General features: G+C 43.4%; 1 pseudogene; it reads left to right on the forward strand.

The window, feature by feature from the left end:
* Nucleotides 1-9954: 9954 nt before the first annotated feature.
* Nucleotides 9955-19221, forward strand: LOC120893736 (annotated as a pseudogene).
* The last annotated feature ends 315 nt before the right edge of the window (nt 19222-19536 follow it).

The raw sequence follows: 19536 nt of genomic DNA on the forward strand, positions 1-19536 counted from the left end.
CGACAAACGTGTCACCCAATGAATTTTTTTGTTCATCCATTTAAACGAATATGTACGCTTGAATAGCTTCTCTTCTGAATCACATAGATTACAATTTTAACGTAGTTATTTTATATTTATCAAATCTGACGCAATCATCATCGTACGTGTGGAAGCACACTCATTGTCATATTAAGCTCGCCAGTCTTCAGTGGACGGTCCTTGTTCAAGGCATGGAAACTATCGTCCCAGGTGCTGTGCAGGGAGAGGGGGTGGGGGGAGATTTCATCTCTTGGCTTTGAGTCAAATACACTTTAATTTTTTTCTTGGGGGAGTGGGGGGTAATGGTCGAAATCTCTCATATATGGGCCCCTGTAGTCTTTGAGTCCCTTCGTCCATGGAGCCTCTATCGTTCATGGAGGTCCACGATGAGAGTACTGTACACACCCTATATGCTGGACTTTATATCCACGGAGCCTCCTGCGGCCAATCAGTCCGCTTACGGTTAAATCCGCAATTGCGGAGAGAGCGTAGTAGGTTTAAATTTAAGTGGCCAGATGACTTGGAGGCGTCAGTCATTAAGGCCAGGATCATGGACTGGCGAGGGCGAGAGACCGTGAGCGGTTATTGCACGGAATAAGTGTACCGCGTTGTTTCAATATATTTTTGCACGAGGGCGTAAAATACGGACGTTCACGGATCCAACGTTCGCGGTGACTGGAGTTGATGAACGCACATGGTATATGGCACAGGACAAGCGTCAGTGAAGGTGGCAAGCTCAGAAAGGATTCAAACCTCGTCCTCCAGTTCATACGATTTTGTTTCAACTAGACTTGTTCAGCCTACAACCCGTTTTACACTTTACCCGGATTGTTTGAATAGGCCTACAGTCAGTACTGTCTAAGGCCTGGTGTGGATTCTTCACTAGATGGTCCGTAAATAAGCAAAATTTACTATTTTATTCATTCCGCAAAACAACACCTCTAAATGTAAACAAAAGTGTGATTGACAGATAGGCAAAATCAATGGCTACTCGAATCGGTAAGAGTTATTTACCGGTGGAGAAATTATCCACCGGTGGAGAAAATTATCCACCGGTTGAAAATAAATTCCACCGGTGGATTCGAGCAAATTAACCGATCGGATAAATTTTATCGACTTTCGTTCACGATGAGGCCCATTGATATACATTATAAACAAAATTGGTCCAAGAACACTTCCTTGCGGAACTCCAAGGGTATTTTCTATAGGCTCTGATATAGAGTTTCCAAAAACTGTTCTCTGAGTTCTGTATTTTAAATAATTTTCGAACCAATTGAGCTCTTTCCCCACAATACCAAAACTCCTTAAGGTCTGCAGCAATAACGGTCTTGATATAGTCTCAAATGCTCGTTTTAGATCCAAGAAAACGGCAACTATCGATTCCTTTCGATCCATCAACACCTTCCACCTCGCCAGTACAAGATTTAAAGCAGTTTCACAAGAGTGTCCCTGTCGATATCCTGATTGTTCACTAATCAACAGGTCATTTCGAGTTAGAAACTGGACCAATTGCTCCTTAACCACCAATTCCAGCACCTTTTCGAGTACATGCAACATATTGATGGGACGAAACTCTTCCGCACTGGCAGCTCCGCTCACTTTAGGAATAGGTATTACCAATGATTCCTTCCAAGTCTCCGGAAAAATACCCTCCTCCAGCGACTGATCACTATAAGAAGAGACTCTACTACCACATGGAAGCAATCCTGAATAGTATTACAGTTAACATTCCCTATGCCCGCTGTTTTGGACAGGCTGAAACAAAAAGTTTTTAATTTCTCTTTTGTTATTTTCTGAAATTTGAATTGGTTTCCTGGAGCATCATTACAAAAAAAAAGAATCAGGCGCTCTGGCATCAGCAATGTTTTGATTTATATCTAAAACACTGTTTACAAAAAACAAATTGAATTTCTGGCATATTATTGAATCTTCCGATTCTACCAACCCATCAAATTTTACAACAGAAACGCGTGATTCCTCTGGCCTTAGTAAACTTTTAAGCACTTTCCACAACTTAGATATCTCACCACTAAAGTAATTTCTACGAGTAGTTTTGAGATTCCTGCTGTATGTATTCCTTAGTCTAGTGTATTCAGTCCAATCGTAGCCTGAGTTTGATCTAATAAAATGTTGGTATGCTTCGTCTCTTTTCCGTTTCGCACGGCTTAGTTCCAAAGTACACCACCTACTAGTCTCTCTTGACAAGATTGTCTTCTCTTCAACCAAGGTGCCCATAGCTTTTTTCAATGTGTTCCATAACAAGTCTGCAGCTACGTTGAAGCTCGGCGCTTCTTGCCTTAAACCTTGTGACACATGATTGCAAAGAGCAAATTTCGAGTACCTATTCCAGCATTTAAATTTTCGTTGAATCGTTTCACCACGTTTCACGTTTATATTCAAAACAAGTGTTTCATGATCCGATATTTTTAATACGGATCAGTAGTGACCTTGATTGAGTCTGTGCTTCTGTAAACCTGATCGATCAATGTTCTGCTCTGCCTAGCAATTCGTGAGAATTCGTTAACTTTTTGTTTCATGTTTACTGAATCCATTAAGCTTTTCAACTTCGCAGATTTTTCAACATTTAACCAGTCAATATTGAAATCACCGACGATAATGTTAAGTTTGCTAAAATTCAAGAACCTATCTAACCATACTTCCAAAATGTCAACAAACCTTGAGTCACTTGCACTTGGCGAATGATACAATATCCCGTAATTGGCTGCTGTCATTCCCTTACAAACTGCAACACCTTACTTACTTACTTATCCAGCGCTACAACCGCTTTGCGGTCTTGGCCTGCCTCAGGAGTGTCCGAAACCGCTCACGGTCTCGCGCCTTCGTCTGCCAGTCCGTTATCCCGGCCTTAATGGCGGACGCCTCCACGCCATCTTGCCACCTCAATTTGGGCCTACCACGCCTCCTCTGTCCTTGTGGACGGCCTAAAAAGACTTTACGGGCTGGGTCGTCCGTTTCCATGCGTACAACATGGCCAGCCCACCGGAGCCTGGCGAGCTTGATACGCTGTACGACAGTTAGGTCACCGTACATCTCGTATAGCTCGTCATTATAGCGGCTCCTCCATTGTCCTTCCACACATACGGGGCCAAGTATCCTTCTGAGCATCTTCCTCTCGAACGCGGCTAAGAGGGCTTCGTCAGATTTGGACAGTGTCCATGTCTCAGAGGCGTATGTGAGTACTGGTACTATATAGGTACTATATAGTCCCAGCTTCGTCCGTCGCGACAGGTTCTTTGAGGTGAACTGCTTTTTCAGGCTGTAGAATGACCGGTTGGCAGCCAGCATCCTTGCGCGCAACTCAACTTCCATACTGTTGTCGTTGCTGACCTTTGACCCAAGATAGGTGAATTCTGGGACGACTTCAAAAGTGCGTTCACCTATCTGCACGTCACGCCTACGTAGATTCTGATTATTTATTGGTAGGCCCGCTGATGTTGCCACCATCAGTTTGGTCTTTGCCTCGTTTATCTGCAATCCGAGGTTCTCTGCCGCCTGCTCGATCCCTTGGTAGGCTTCTGCTACATAGGAGAGCCGCAGATCAATGATGTCTATATCATCAGCGTATGCCACGATCTGGGTTGACTTATAGAAGATGGTTCCCGTAGTCTCCACCCTCGAGTCGCGGATGGCCCTCTCTAGCGCCAAGTTGAATAGGAGACAGGCAAGCCCGTCCCCCTGGCGCAGACCCTTGGTGGTAGCTCATAGCGTCGTACAGTTTTACCCTGGCTATGCTATCGTATGCGGCTTTGAAATCTATGAAGAGATGGTATGTGTCGTTTCTGTATTCAGCCATCTTCTCCAAGATCTGCCGCATGGTGAAGATCTGATCAGTGGTTGATTTTCCGTTTCGGAATCCTCTTTGATAGTTTCCTACTATCTCTTCGACGTGCGGGACAAGGCGATCCTGAAGGATCAGGGAGAATATTTTATAGGCAGTATTCAACACTGTAATACCCCTGTAGTTGTTGCAGTCCAACCTGTCTCCCTTCTTGTATACGCGGTAGATGATGCCGAGATTCCAATCACAAGGCATCGATTCGCTATCCCACACCTCAGTAACTATTTGATGAATCTCGTTTTCTAGTCGTGCACCTCCATTCTTGACCAGTTCGGCCGCAATTCCGTCGGTTCCGGGTGCCTTGTTATTTTTCAGCCGACGGATAGCCTTTCGTGTTTCTTCTATGCTAGGTGGCAGTAGCATGACATTATCTGCTAGTGGCGCTTCTAGCTGTTCGTTTAACTGGTCATTGAGTAATTCATCAAAGTACTGAGCCCACCGCCAGAGGACCTCTGGCTGGTTACTGACCAGATCTCCATCCTTGTTGCGACAGCAGGTAACCAGAGGTACAACGTTGTTTCGGTGACCTGCTATCGCTTGGTAAAACTTTCGTGTCGGTCCGTACGCCTCTCTGGTTTGCTCGAGTTCCCGCATGTTTTGCTCTTCCAAAGCATGCTTCTTGGAGCGGTGAACTCGTTTCTCTTCGCGTCTGAGCCGTGAATATTCCTCTGCGCATGCCCGCGTTCTATGCCGTTGCTGCATTGCTCGGTATGCAGTATTCTTACGTTCGGTCACTAGTCTGCATTCATCGTCGAACCAGCCAGATTTGGTGTTGCCACGACGTGGTGGGAGTATATTTCTTGCACAGTTTATTATTTTTGTTTTTAGAGCGTTCCACCTCTCGCTCGTAGTTTCATATCTGTTTTCTGGTAGTAGAGACTCGTCTAAAGCGGCTTTGAATTCCTGTTGGACAGTAATGTCCCTTAGAGAGTCCGTGTTGAGCCGAGGCTGCGTGTTTTCTCCGCCCCCATTGGCGCGGGGGCAGGCGATTCTACAACGTATCACTAAGCCAACCAAGTAGTGATCGGAATCGATATTGGCTCCTCGATAAGTTCTGACGTTTAACAGGCTCGACTGTCGTCGGCGGCTTATTAACACGTGGTCGATCTGGTTGAAGGATTCGCCATCCGGGTGCGACCACGTCATTTTGTGGATGTCCCTCCGCGCAAATTTGGTACTTCCTACAACCAGATTGTTCGCTGCGGCGAACTGGACCAATCTACTACCATTATCATTACTGTGCTCATGCAGACTGTGACAGCCAGTGTATTGGCGGTACATTGGCTCCCTACCGACTTTTGCGTTGAAGTCCCCCAGGATGATTTTGAGGTCATGCCTGGGGCACGCATCTATAGTTCTAGCGAGGCGGCCGTAAAAAAGGTCCTTCTCCTCTTCCTCTTCATCTTCGGTAGGGGCGTGAACGTTTATGAGGCTTATATTAAAAAATTTGCCTCGCATGCGCAGGGTGCATAGCCTATCGTTTAAAGCCTTGAAATCTATGATTACGGATTTCAGCCGGGGACCTACGGCGAAACCCGTTCCGAGCGCGTGGTGGCGGTCGTGGCAGCTGTAGTAAATGTCGTAGCATTGCTTACCACGCCTGTTGTGCACACCGTTCCCTAGCCACCGAATCTTTTGTAGAGCTACGAGGTCCATGCTCAGTGTGGCTAGGGCGTCATCAAGTTGTTTCAAGGCTCCGGCTTTGCTAAGAGTGCGTACGTTCCATGAGCCCATTTTTATCGTTGTCCGGGGGCATTGCGTTGGGTCGGTATCGTTAAGTCCGTTTCGTATCCTTCTGATGCTTTCTGTAGTCAGTTGTTACGTGAGACTGGGTGACTGGCCCTGCGCCCACGTGGCCGTTTTATTTTGCGTCGGGTTGCCCCCCCCCGACGATCAGGCACCAGTTTCCCGGGATACCCACCCCCTCCTGGTTCGCCATATGCCACCATCCGCCCAAGGGGTTGGATCTAGCCCGTGTACCCAAGCTTGGATATGTGGTGACACATGTTACCACTCTGCACGACGAGGACGTGTCGGAATAGGAGTTGGATGGGAGAGCCTGTATTATCCCTCAATGGGGCTTCGAATCCCATCCCATTACAGAGAAATTCAAATAATTGAATCAAGTTTCCCTAAAATAAGCGCTAGAGGTAATTCCATACGCTTTTCCATCACACCGGAATTTGTGTTGAAACCAACTGAAAGGTATCAATGGTTCATGCTAAAAGATAACACTGTTGTTAAGTATAAAAGTGCAACTTATGAGTCTAGAGAATATGTATTGTATAGACGCCAATTCCTTAAACAGCGTGAAAGCTTCGTAAATCCTTGTTCGTCCTTCATGTTACATATAACGCCAGGAGATCTAATTTATTTATCAAGTGATTGTATTAAGGTATCTCTTTAAGAGGTGCTATGTAAAGTTTGTGCTGTTGAATGCGATAACTATATGTCTATTCCACTCTTGCACATTTTCGTTCAATAATTATAATGTACTATGTATAAAATTATTAACCGTATTAGCCGGTCTCGTAGTACAGTCGTCAACTCGTACGACTTAACAACATGCCCGTCATGGGTTCAATCCCCAAATAGATCGTGCCGCCATACGTAGGATTGACTATCCTGCTATGGGGGGAATCAATTAGTCACTGAAAGCCAAGCCCACAAGTGGTACAAGCAGGCCTTGACAGACAACGGTTGTTGAGCCAAAGAAGAAGAAGATATCTTTATTCTATATCATTGTATGCGCAAGCGGAATAAACATAGTGTGGTGATTAATGAAGCACTATTTTAGAGCACAATTCTGATCCGTACAACACTTTATTTTGCGTATTTATTAGCTTTAAAACTTTGTGCTACCACCCCATCAGACAAAGCCGAAGTCGCTCGAATCGAGCCGAACCGCTCGACGTTGAGCGGAAGCTATGGCTCGAATCATTCTTCTTGCAACAAGCTTTCGAATAGCCATAGCAACTTGGTTAAAAAGAATATCTTCATAGCCACTTTGACTGCCTCAGCGGGGAGACCATCTGGGCCGGGCGCACTTGAGGCGATCTGCAAGTTTTTCAATCTCTGTGGTCGTAATAGGCACAGGGGTGGATTCTGGCGAGTCGATAATCGAATTCAGTAGCGGAGGGCCATGGGTAGGAAACAGCAGCTGGATTGTCTGAAGAAGCTTCACGGGGCATCTTTCCACAGGCTTCTTGGGTCTTATCTTGCCCATAAGAGTTTCAAAAGCCAATCCCCAAGGCTTTCGAGCTATTTCGATGCGAAGCTCAAATAATATTTTCCTTTTAAGATTTGATCTTAGTTTGACGTAGATTATTTTCAATAACTCTCTGATAGAAGGATTGCTCTCGCGTTGTAGTTGTAGAGAATAAAGATATATACAATATATATGAATGTAAATAACAAAACAATATTATCTATTCCATTTGCATTATTTCATAACATTAACATTTCTGAAAACAATGTTCTGCCTTGAATAACGTTATCTAATTTAACGAATAAAAATACTTGTGAACTAAATGCAATAGTTCGTTCAACATATCAGTCCACACTAAGTATTTGGTAACATACACATTTGTATCTATTATGCCACAGCCAAGAAACTGTAAACTTTTACAAATCGACATGCTATCTACAAAAATAGAACTTAATGATGTACAAGGAAGAGTACGGCACCATGGCTCATCGGGTGATAGAGGTTAATCATCGTTATTTACGCTTTTGAAGTATGTAGTAGTTCTCAGATCAGAGACATGAATTTGTTTCATGGCAGTTTGAAATTTTTTTTGCCATAAATCTTTTACAAATGCCTTGGAAGGCATAATATTTTCAGTAGAGCCTATTAATTTAATTAGTTTTATAACGTTTCCATATTTGTTGAACGCTTTTTTTGGATTTTTCTTATCGTAACTACCCATTCAACAAAATGCTGCGAAAAATGTTTTGCGAAACAGTAAGTATATTAAATAATGCAGACGATTGAGCACATCTAATCGAATTACTTGTCTTTGCCAATAACGAACTATAGTCAGAATTTATTATTTGAATGCTTTTTAGCTGACTCCGGAAGCGATTCCGGAAACTGATTCCGAAAACTTCATTTTTCCCATCACTGCTTCCAAGAGTTCGTGAATGTGAGGCGTCCAAGCGAAGGTCTTCTTCCCAAGACCAATTTTGAATCCGCCCCGATACAAAACGACGAAGAGTTGCAAAATAGTGACAGACAGTTAGGTATAGATGCAGAGTACAAAGACAAAGTACAGTTTGAACTTGTAAGCTTTTAGGTTGGAGCTTAACTTTATTAATTTATTATAGACGGATCCAAACCGGCCGATGGTAGCGAGAGAAGTGGCCGAGCGAACGGCGCATCCGATCGCTGTTTCCTCATTCGTCCTGCACTAAACTAATCTAATTCTAATCTGATATACATGCAACTACGCTCTGTCAACTTAATCTATACCACTAGGTGATGTCCCCTTAAGGTGGTGAGTATGAGAGCGGCGTTGAGATTGTGGCATCTGATGTACAGATGGTGTTGATCACCACATGACCTCCCACCAGAGACGTAGTGACGCTTAAGATGTGCTGTCAAACGCGTAAGCGAACTGGCAATCTATTTTTGAAATCGTACGTGTTTGCGTCGTTTTGGTTGAGAGGAAATCTCAGGTGGTTTAGTTGCTTCTTCAGACTCGAAAGTGGGTTTGAGACGGTCGACTCATGTTTATCCTTGATTTTGAGTAGACATTTTTTCAACACCTTCGAATAACCAATTATGGCCCTTCATAGGAAGCCTAAAGAGTAGTACTTACTTTGCTATTCTGACAAATACTTTCTTGCATGTTTCGAGGGTCTTGGGTTTATAATAGTTTGTGGTGCTATTGTGTTTCGGACTAGTTGGTCCCGTGGACCGAAATGCTTTTTTTAGATTAGCTATGAATTCTGGTGTATCACAAATGGTTACGCCGATAGATGGTAAAAACACTTCGGATGGCAATCTAAGATTTTGTCCGTAAACCATCTCCGCGGGAGAACCTTTTAATTCTTCCTTTTACGACAATAGAATACTGAAAGACCGGAGGACACTGTCCGTACTCGCTAGTGTAGTTTTGATTTCCACTAGCCCATCTGGCGGCGGCTGGTGGAAGTTTTTTTTGGTCATCGAGGGAATGGTCATGCCAGATATCAAAATTAAGTAGTTTTTCCATAGTTTTTTTTTATCAAAAAAATGGATGTAGGGCGTGCAGGACATGTGCATCTACCTTTTGCAACACTTTGTTCGGCCGAATTTAGCAAAAAATATGGAAAAATAACATATTTTCTGAAGCGGCTCCAGAATGTTTGGAAAATTGTTTCGGTAAGCGGCGGCCAGATGCGCTTGTGAAATTGAATTGAATTGAATTGAAATTGAAATTACACTAGCGAATACGGGCAATGCCCCCCTGCCTTGAAAAGATTCAATGGAATTCGTAGAGTCCACTTTGGCGATTCATGACATACTTTAAAAGCTTCCTTAAATTGGCGATGAAACCGTTCTACCATGCCATTGGCCCGCGAATGGTAAGCTGTAGTTGTGATGTGGTGTGTACCTAATGACTTGGTTAACTCATCAAACAGTCGTGATGTGAACTGTCTACACCTGTCGGTAGTTATCCTTAATGGGCAGCTGTTATGGATGCGTTTTAGGGCGAAATGCGATAAGTGAGCCAACCTGCGCAAACAGTTCGGCTCCGACTGGCTGATCACTCAGCGAGCCGAGAGGCCACTCAGCACGATCGAAAGGACGATCGTGCTCTCTCGGAATAAGGCGGCCGAGCGGGACGGTCACGCACAAAAAGGGCTTAGGATTAATAAATTATATTATTGTATTGTTTTAAATAAATACAACATCTTTTTAGCCAAGCCCCACGAATATCACAAAAGTGGCAACGAGAAAAGTTAATGTGATCGTTTCGTGTTGTAAAGTGCTGACCAAATTTTAATTCGTTTTTTGTTCGTTTTCTTCCGTGTCCCGCTCACACACATACACCCACACAATTGCGCCACCACGTCCCAAGAAGCGCAAGATGAACCCCGCTGATGCAACGATGGATTTACCGACGGAAGAGGAGCAGCGACGTGCATCCTTAGGCCGGCCGGGATTTTTCAACCCGGCGGTGATGCAGCAACCCGGAGCATCGCAGCCGCACGTTCCCTCCGTGCACGAAGTAGCGTCCCATCATCAGGTGTCCGCAAACGGACACCTCTATCCGCCATCGCAATTGGGACCCGCATCAGCGCAGCCGGTATCAGCGCCATCGCAATTTGTGCAACCGCCATCGCAATTTGTGCAACCGCCATCGCAAACGGGCTCAGCTGTAGTGGATAACGCCGTACTCCTGCAAACGTTGAAAATGATGCAGCAACTAATGGCCCAGCAAATAAGCCAGCCCGTAGTTACGCCAAATTTTAATCCAGAGCAAGCAACGGAAGCATTAGCCAATTCGATTATGGAATTTCGGTTCGATCCTGAAGCTGGCATCACCTTCAGAACATGGTTTTCCCGGTACGAGGAGCTGTTCAACGAGGATGCTTGTCGGTTAAGTGATGCAGCAAAAGTGCGACTTCTTTTAAGGAAGCTAGGTGCAGCCGAGCATGATCGGTATTTGTCGTTTATCCTGCCCCGGCGTTCAAATGAATTTTCATTCAAGGAGACGATCGCAAAGCTCGCTGTGCTGTTCGACGTACAGGAATCCTTGATAAGCAAAAGGTACAGGTGTTTGCAGCTTACAAGGAAACCTGAAGAGGATCTGCTTACCTACGCATGCCGTGTGAATAAATCATGCGTAGAGTTCGAGCTCAGCAAGCTCGACGAGGAGCAGCTAAAGTGCCTCTTATTCGTTTGTGGATTAAGAGAAGAACGAGACGTCGAAGTGCGAACCAGATTGTTGGCGAAAATCGAGGATCGAGAGCAGATTACGTTGCAGCAACTGTCAGAGGATTGTAGTCGAATTGCCGCACTAAAAAGAGACAGCGCAATGATACAGGAAAATGAACGGCAAGTACTCGCATTGCATAACAATAGTAATACAAAAATATTTAACAACCATACTAAAGCTAACAATTCGAGTTTTCAGCACCGGCAATTCCCCAGAAGAAATAATGTCCAAAGATATGATAAGCAGCGTCCTCCCGCACGGAACACCCAGCCCAGCCGACCATGCTGGCTTTGTGGCGATAGACATTGGGTGCAAGACTGCGAATACAAATCGCACACGTGCCAAGATTGCGGAATAGAAGGGCACCGAGAAGGACACTGCAATACCGCTAGTCGATTCGGAAAGTTTCGGCACAGCCCATCAGCGGAGGCTAAAATCGTCACGGTGAATGCTTGTGCAGTCGCAGTAAACCGTAGGTACGTAAACGTGCAAATAAATGGGAAGAATGCCAGGTTGCAACTCGATACGGGGTCCGATATCACGATCATAAATCGACCCATGTGGAAAAGCTTAGGAGAACCTTTATTAATTGCATGCGAGATAAGAACAAAGACAGTGTCAGGAGCTAACCTTCACATGGACGGGGAATTCGAAGGAATTATTACGGTTGGAGGAATTACGAAAACAGCCACAATACGGGTAGCTCGCGTAAATCTTTTATTATTGGGTGCAGACGTAATAGAATCTTTTAACCTGGGATCGTTACCAATGAATGCGTACTGTGAATCAGTTTCAACAACGACACCAATTGCTAAAAGCTTAGAATATCTCAGCGTTTTTAAAGGATCAGGCAACGATTATTATTTTACAAACGGAACAACGACTGCTACATAACAAAAAAAAGAGAAAATGGAATATATAAAATGAGATGCATAAAAAGGAATATGATAAAAAAAGAAACGAATCCAATATAATAGAAAATAACGCATGCTTAAAGGAAAGTTGATCAACAATAGTGTCGTATAGACCACAGCTTGCACGTTTCATGAAAAAAGGCGATCTATTTTGTTTAAAGAGAGAGTGGGTAGCAATCCCCACATGCAAAAGAAATGCCTAAGTGAAAATTATCATTCAAGGATTCAAAAGAAAACAAAATAATAGCTACAGTAATGGTCAGGATCCTCAACTAAAAAAAAAAAAGAAATGTAGTACATGGACAACACAATCAAGCAAGAAAAGCAAGTCATAATCAATTAAATAATAACCATATAGCACGCATCTCGAGCATTTACAAAGCGCAAACAGATTACAGCCAAAAGGAAAAGGTATTGGGAGAAGTAAAAGAGCACTCTAACACAGAAAACACTTCAAAAGAAGGCTGTTTGAAAAAAAAACAAGTTGTATAAACAAGTGGTCTTGCAGCAACAACAAAATGGCATCAGTGGTTGCTTCAGCGCATCGTCTACGCAAATATTTAGAAGAACGGCAACCGCACGTCCTAGAAAGCTGAAAATCGGGTACAGGAACCACGACGCTCTTCTCGCAATAGAAGATTGCCCAGTCGATTCGAGGTGTACCGTACATTTTAAGAGATGGAGATGTTATGGATGTGTTTTAGGGCGAAATGCGATAAGTGAGCCAACCTGCGCAAACAGTTCGGCTCCGACTGGCTGGTCACTCAGCGAGCCGAGAGGCCACTCAGCACGATCGAAAGGACGATCGTGCTCTCTCGGAATAAGGCGGCCGAGCGGGACGGTCACGCACAAAAAGGGCTTAGGATTAATAAATTATATTATTGTATTGTTTTAAATAAGTACAACATCTTTTAAGCCAAGCCCCACGAATATCACAAAAGCAGCCAAAACGGGAAACATATTCTTCTACGAAAACTTTGGCAATCGTAGTCGCTGTGATGTACGATAGAAGATAACACTCTGGTCATCTCGTAAACCGATCTACGATTGTGAATAAGTATGTTTTATTTTCAGATGGTGGAAGAGGTCCTACAAGACCGATAAGTATATGATCGAATCTCCCTTGGGGTATTGTGAAATTTTCGGGTTTTTTAAATATTCGATATCTTGAATTCCGCTATGGCTTGAGCAAACCAAACTTCTGACACTTCCTCCCAAAAACTCGGTATTTTTTTTGGACACGCGTTCTACGACAAGTGGTTGGCACTTCCACTTTACACTTAAGCAAAAGTTTCACTGTTCTAACGAACTATGTTTGCTTCGCAACGATGAAGAAAAATATTAATTGGAATTCGCTTAACATAATAATAATAATGATTAATTACAATAATACGTATGACAATGATAATAACAAATTTAAAAAAAATTCTAGCATAATAAAAAAATAATTCACTATTCAAAAACTCGATTCACATTCAAGCACAAGGATCCAATGTTTTTATTAATATAAAAATATGAATGCGTATATATGGCGGAGGGTTGGCTATGACTTCGTGGCCGCAAAAGCGACATCGTCTGGCTTTACCGTAATTGTGATGGCGTTGGCTGGACCGTATCCTCGTAGCAGCAATATCGATGGCGTTAAGCTAAACCTCGTCGTAGAAATAGTGATGGCATTGACTGGGCCTCGTTGTAACGATAGCGATGGCGTTGGCTGGACCTCGTTGTAACGATATCGATGGCGTTAGCTGGTCGATTTTCACCTGTTATCATAATCGAAGTGATGATTAAGTTCGGCACTGTAAAATAGAACAGTCATTGGGACCCTTTCCGTTTGAAGCTCGTAGGCTGAAATTTCAGCCTGTCAGCTGTTTGCATCGTATAGCAGTTTTCGAGCAGCTATCTAAGTGAGTATAATATACAGGTGGGCTTATCCCAAGGTGTATGAATTTAGAAGACTGATTTTTATCGCTTCTGCTTCTTAATGAAGATTTTAAGAGTGTTTTGAGTATTCGTCTAGCCTCCAGAAAGCTCGTTGGAGCAAAAGTTTTCACTCGTTCTGTCAAAAAGTGATATTCAAATTTGGTTATAAAAAAATGCCATGAGACCACCTGGACTACATGCACTTTGATTCCAGATTTGATTACCTGATTTATTTAATGCACCTTGGGATAAATGTAAACAACACCGTGTTTTCGAGCAGGTACTCGAATCTAATTCTAGCTTTTAGGCTAAAATTTTCTAGACTGAAAATTGCAGGCTAGTTTTTTGTATGGTTTTGTATGGATTGTTTACATGATTTCAGCCTCCAACTGTCAAACTCCATACAAAAAACTAACTAGAATCGTGAAGGCCCCCATTATTTGTTTTACTATATGCATTACACAGTTACTTTCCGTTGGGCAAACGAACCAAAGGTAGTCTGGGGGAAAAAAATTGCACACTGAAATAACAAAAAATAAAATTTTACTGAATAAAACGCAAAAATTTATACACAATGGGTGGAATCGCAAACCGTAACGACTATCGTCATCTTTTATTTCTTTATGGTTTTCCTAGCAACAAACTATCGTCAAATTAAAATCGACAATGCAGCTAACGGCAGTCGTTACGACTGTACAGTAAGTACAGTAAGTAAGGCAAACAGGCAAAAAACTGAAAATTCTACGAACAGATAACGGACGAGAATATGTTTCGGATGAATTTAGAAGCATATTGGAGAAACAAGGTAATCCTTGGGATACAAGACACTAGAAAAGAGTATTTATTTCATATTGTCAGCCGCTTAGGGTTTCACAATAATATGTCTTACAAACTAAGGAAGAAGGAAGTGTTAAGGATGGGAGATTGATGATAGAGACAAGGACTCAGAAAGGTGAGAGCGAAAACTGAACAATGGAACATGGTAGTTGAACAAATCATGAGCTTGATTAAATGCTGCGCAAGCTCTCAAAAATGGATCTCTCTGACCAAAAACAGAACGGCGGGAGGGGATAAAAATGGGAGGTCAGTCGCGGAGACGACGAGAAGGGACGTAAATAGGAATGGAGCTGAGGAGCAAAGGAGCATCGATATTGGAGGTCAGGAGGTTGGCAATGAAGTAAGACCGCGCGTGTGAATGCCGGCATTTGATTTCCATCAAGCCCAACATACGGCAGCGGAGAGAATAAGAGGGCACAGGTGCATTATATCCGTGCAGGAACTTACGTATAGCGATACGCGTAAACTTCCTCTGCACTCTCTCTAGTCTCTGCACAGCGGCACCTTCAGCCGGGGTCCACACAACACTAGCGTAATCCAACATAGATCGAACCCAGCAACAGTAAAGTGCCTTCAGGCATGGCGGATCTCTCAACTCAGAGGCAAAACGAATTATTAGTCCCAACGCTTTGTTCGCTTTAGTAACGACATGATTGATCTGATCCTTGAATGTGAGGGATTCATCGAGCCAAACACCAAGGTTCTTAAAAGAAGACTCTCTTAATATCTGAGTTTGACCAAAAAAGTAATTCCATGCAATTTTTCTGTTAGGACGACCAAAAGAGACAACACAGCATTTAGGGGGACAAAGCACTAACCCATTAGACGAGCACCAAGATGAAAAATTATTTAAAAAAAGTCTGAAGCGATTGACAATCAACAATAGAGGACAGAGGAAGAAGTATCTTCAAGTCGTCAGCAAATAGAAGGTGTCCATCAGCAGGTAAAACATTAATACAATCGTTGATGTATAAAATAAACAGTAAAGGGCTAAGCGCACTTCCCTGTGGTACACCCGACAGGCCTATGAATGGAGAAGAGAGGAAATTATCTATTTTGACTGTGTAGCTACGGTTTGCTATAAATGTGTAGCCTATTCCTATGTGTATTATAAGGATAGCCTATTCCTAATTTCTTTAGCTTAGCTATTAGCAGGTCATGTGGTAGACTGTAAAAAGCGGCTCTAAAATCAGTATATATTGCATCCACTTGACGATTACCTGCAATATTCGACATTAATAAAGACACAAAGTGCATTAGGTTGCTCGTGGTGGATCGTTTAGGAATAAATCCGTGTTGATGTTGCGTTATACAATTGGAAGAATGGCAGTACGAACGAGTGACTCAAACACCCTAGCTATAGCACATAGAATGGACAAACCACGATAATTTGAAGTGACTGAACGGTCACCTTTTTTAAAAATAGGACATATCCAAGCAATTTTCCAAACAGCTGGAAAGGTTTCCTCTTGAAAGGATCTCACATACAGGCGTTTAAGTATGGGAACAAACAAAGTGCTGGATTTTTTTCAATATGCAAGCGGGTATACCATCTAGACCCGGCGAGAAGGATTTTTTTTATTTTTTTCAATGCTGAGTTAATTACCTCATCATCGATAGGCACTGTGTTGCAGGAAATTATATCACTTGGTATATATGCTAAGCCATCAGATAAGGATACTGGACTGGAGCCTGGGTCCACAAATACGCTAGAAAAATGTCTAGCAAATAACTCGCTGCAGCTGGAGGGCGTATCAGCCACTTCATCGCCAGGGAGGGGTTAGAAGAGGGTTAGAACGAGCGAATGGAACAGAAACAGAAGTTTGAATTGATATTGCTAATTCTAATGATGAATGGTAATTGTCAAGATTAATAAGCGGTGTGTTGGATTCAGAAATCTCTGAGCTGGCCGATTTAGCATTCTGGTTTGCGAAGATAAGGTCCAGTTGGCGATCTTCTTCTTCTTTATTTTGGCGAGTGGGTTACAATCTTCTATGGTTGAGGCCAACGCATATTCAAAGATATACCACTCTATGAGGGTTTTCGACTCCTAGAGTCATATACCCGTTTTCTTACTTGACTCTTATAATTGTTACAATGCCTACTTTTTTTTTGATATCACAGCTACAAAATTAAAATATAATTTTTGTCTTTTGTGTAAATTTTGTTATTTCCTTGATCATTTTTCTCGTTTTGTCTTTTCACTGTGCTTTAAATATTTCTTCTGTGATTTTTGATTGTTCTTCTCTTTCTTTTGTTAGTTTTTTGCTGTAGAATAATTGATGTTTCCCGGTTTCGGGCACTCCACACTCTTCACAGTTGCCGTCTTCCACTATTCTCATAACACTCAACCAATGTTTGGATAGTTCATGCTTGGCTAATATTCTGTTTATGATTTTTGTTTTAATGGCCGTGATTGCTATGTTAGTGTGCCAGTGTTAGTGTTAGTGTGGTTTTCCTCAAATTCCTTGTGATACTCAAAAAAATTTTGTTCTCTCTTCTAGTCTGTACCACTCCTTTGTTTGTGTTATCATTTTTTTGTTTTAGTATGTTTTTTATATCTGCTATGCGTAATTTGTTGTTTGTCACGATGTTCGATGATATTCCCCTCTTAGCTAACTCATCTGACCTTTCATTTCCGTTTATATCTATATGTCCCGGTGTCCATTTTATTTCTGCATTGAGTGTGTGGCATCTTTTTATTATATTGTATATTGATTTTTTCCATTTTGTTGCATCTGGAGGTTAGCAAGTACTGCTGGTGCGATGTTTGCGGACACGTCAGCCCGAACCATTTTACGCTGAAGAATCACAATAAGCAATTACACACTAGAGAACACTTTGAGTGCGGAGAATGTGGCAAGCGGTTCAAGTAGAAGATTTGTCAGAAGCAACTCGTAGCAGCGCCTCACACGCGGAAACCGTTGTTCCCGTGCGAGTTTTGCGATGCATAGTTTATGTCGAGTTCAACCCGTACCGGAAGACCCGTCACTGGGCGTAGTGGGAAGCGCTGGAAGGGAGGGGAAGGAATTACGGGAAGGAAAGAGACGTTTATCGTGGAGGAAGTGTTCATGCTTAACAAAACTGGCACGAGGTCCTCGAAAGGCAAAGAAGACCACTCCTGCATGATCAATCACATTGCGGTTGTAGTGCCGAATAAGTAACCTATGGCAAAACATCTTCGGTCAATTTCTGGGTACCGCTGGTACTTGCGCTCTTCTCATTTCTCTCGCTTCTCTCATTGTTATTCTATTTTTTGTTTGTATTTTTTTAATTTCGACCTCGTCTAAATATACCGGGCAATTTTTGTCCAACGTGCTATGGTTTTCTCCACATTCCATGCACCGTTCAACTCCTTTGCAGTTTAAGTGATATTCCTCGGCGCATTTTACGCATTTCTTTGTTCCGCGGCAGTTATCTTTTTTGTGTCCTAACCGGAGGCATGTCATACACCTCATCGGTTTCGGGTAGTATTGTTCTACCAACACATCGTAGTTTTCAATAATTCTCTTGTGTTTTCTGCGTCGCATCGCATTGTTGCCTTTTCTACGGACTATTAAACTGTTTAACATCATCGCTTCGTCTTGGCGAATTGTTTAGTCCTGCATCACAACTGTGGTTTCCTGCTGTTTTTTCCTGCTCGGCTTAGCAGTGTTGTGCTGTGATTACGCGTGATTTCGCGATGGCGGCTATTTGCTTCTCGTGTGCTGAACCGCTAGAGGCCACCGGCTGCATCATCAGTTGTGCATATTGTGACGCTACGTTCCACCGCGGCTGTTGCAAATTGCCCCCCGAGCTGATTGACGCAGTATTGTCCAATGTCGACCTGCACTGGAGCTGCATTGGCTGCACTAACATGCTTAAAAATCCGCGCTGCCGTTCCGTAAAAGAAATAGGCGCCCAGGTCGGTTTCCAAGCCGCCCTCACCTCAGCTGTAGCAGCTATCGGCAAGCTAGTTGAGCCTATTGTCGCCGAAGTTCGCAGTGGTTTTACCCTCCTTCAAACTGCATCCACGCCTCACATTCGGAATCCTGATCCTCGACCGGCCACTGGTAGAAAGCGGAGGCGCGTAATCGAGGATTCGGCATCTCCTGGTGTAAACAGAATTGTAAACAGTCGCGGTAACATCCTTTGTGCCGCGTCATCGCCAAACGCATACACCAATACCACGATTGCCGTCCAGCCGGCACCTACACAACCGCATGAACTGGTGGGAACCGATCCGTTATCATCACCGCTTCAAGCTGCACCTCGTGAGCCATTCACAGATAGGATCTGGATCCGCCTATCCCGCTTATCAACGGCCGTCACTGTGGAACAAGTGGTCGCTTCTGTAAAGCGTCGCTTAGCCACCGATGACGTTATAGCGTATTGCCTGCTGAGAAGAGGGGTTAGTGTGGACAGCATGAATTGGCTTTCATTCAAAGTGAGGGTCCCGGCTATCCTTCGAGATGCGGCACTCACACCATCCACCTGGCCCGTCGGTATCGGTGTACGTGAGTTTTTTCAATCCCGTCAACACGACCACCAAACCTCATCTCCTATAGCCACCCGAAACCGCTTTACTACACGCACACCAGCTACTAGTACTGAACACCGCTACACCACACGCACACCAACAACGACTCACCGTTTAGCCGCACGCATGTCTACTTCACCTGGTCCTGAAACAGCATCATCACAACAGTATCACCCCCCGGTGAATGATACCTTGGAAGCACCCAACTCAACACTTGTTTCTGGACCGCAGCTCAATTGACTTACCGTTTACCCGCTTTATCCAACCGCCACAATGACAACGCTACCGCTGAGTATTTAAGCTGCTATTATCAAAACGTTAGAGGTTTGCGTAATAAATTTACACGGACATTAAGGCGGCTTTTGACAGTGTGTCCCACAACATTCTTCTGGCAAAACTTGATAGACTTGGATTATCACCACCCCTGGTAAAGTGGATGAAATCGTATTTATGTGGTCGTTCATATGCAGTTAGAATGGGCTCCCACCAATCTAGATCTATCGGTGCCTCTTCCGGCGTACCCCAGGGCAGCAACCT

The sequence above is a fragment of the Anopheles arabiensis genome, chromosome 2, assembly GCF_016920715.1.
Source record: "Anopheles arabiensis isolate DONGOLA chromosome 2, AaraD3, whole genome shotgun sequence".
Classification (NCBI taxonomy): Eukaryota; Metazoa; Arthropoda; class Insecta; order Diptera; family Culicidae; genus Anopheles; species Anopheles arabiensis.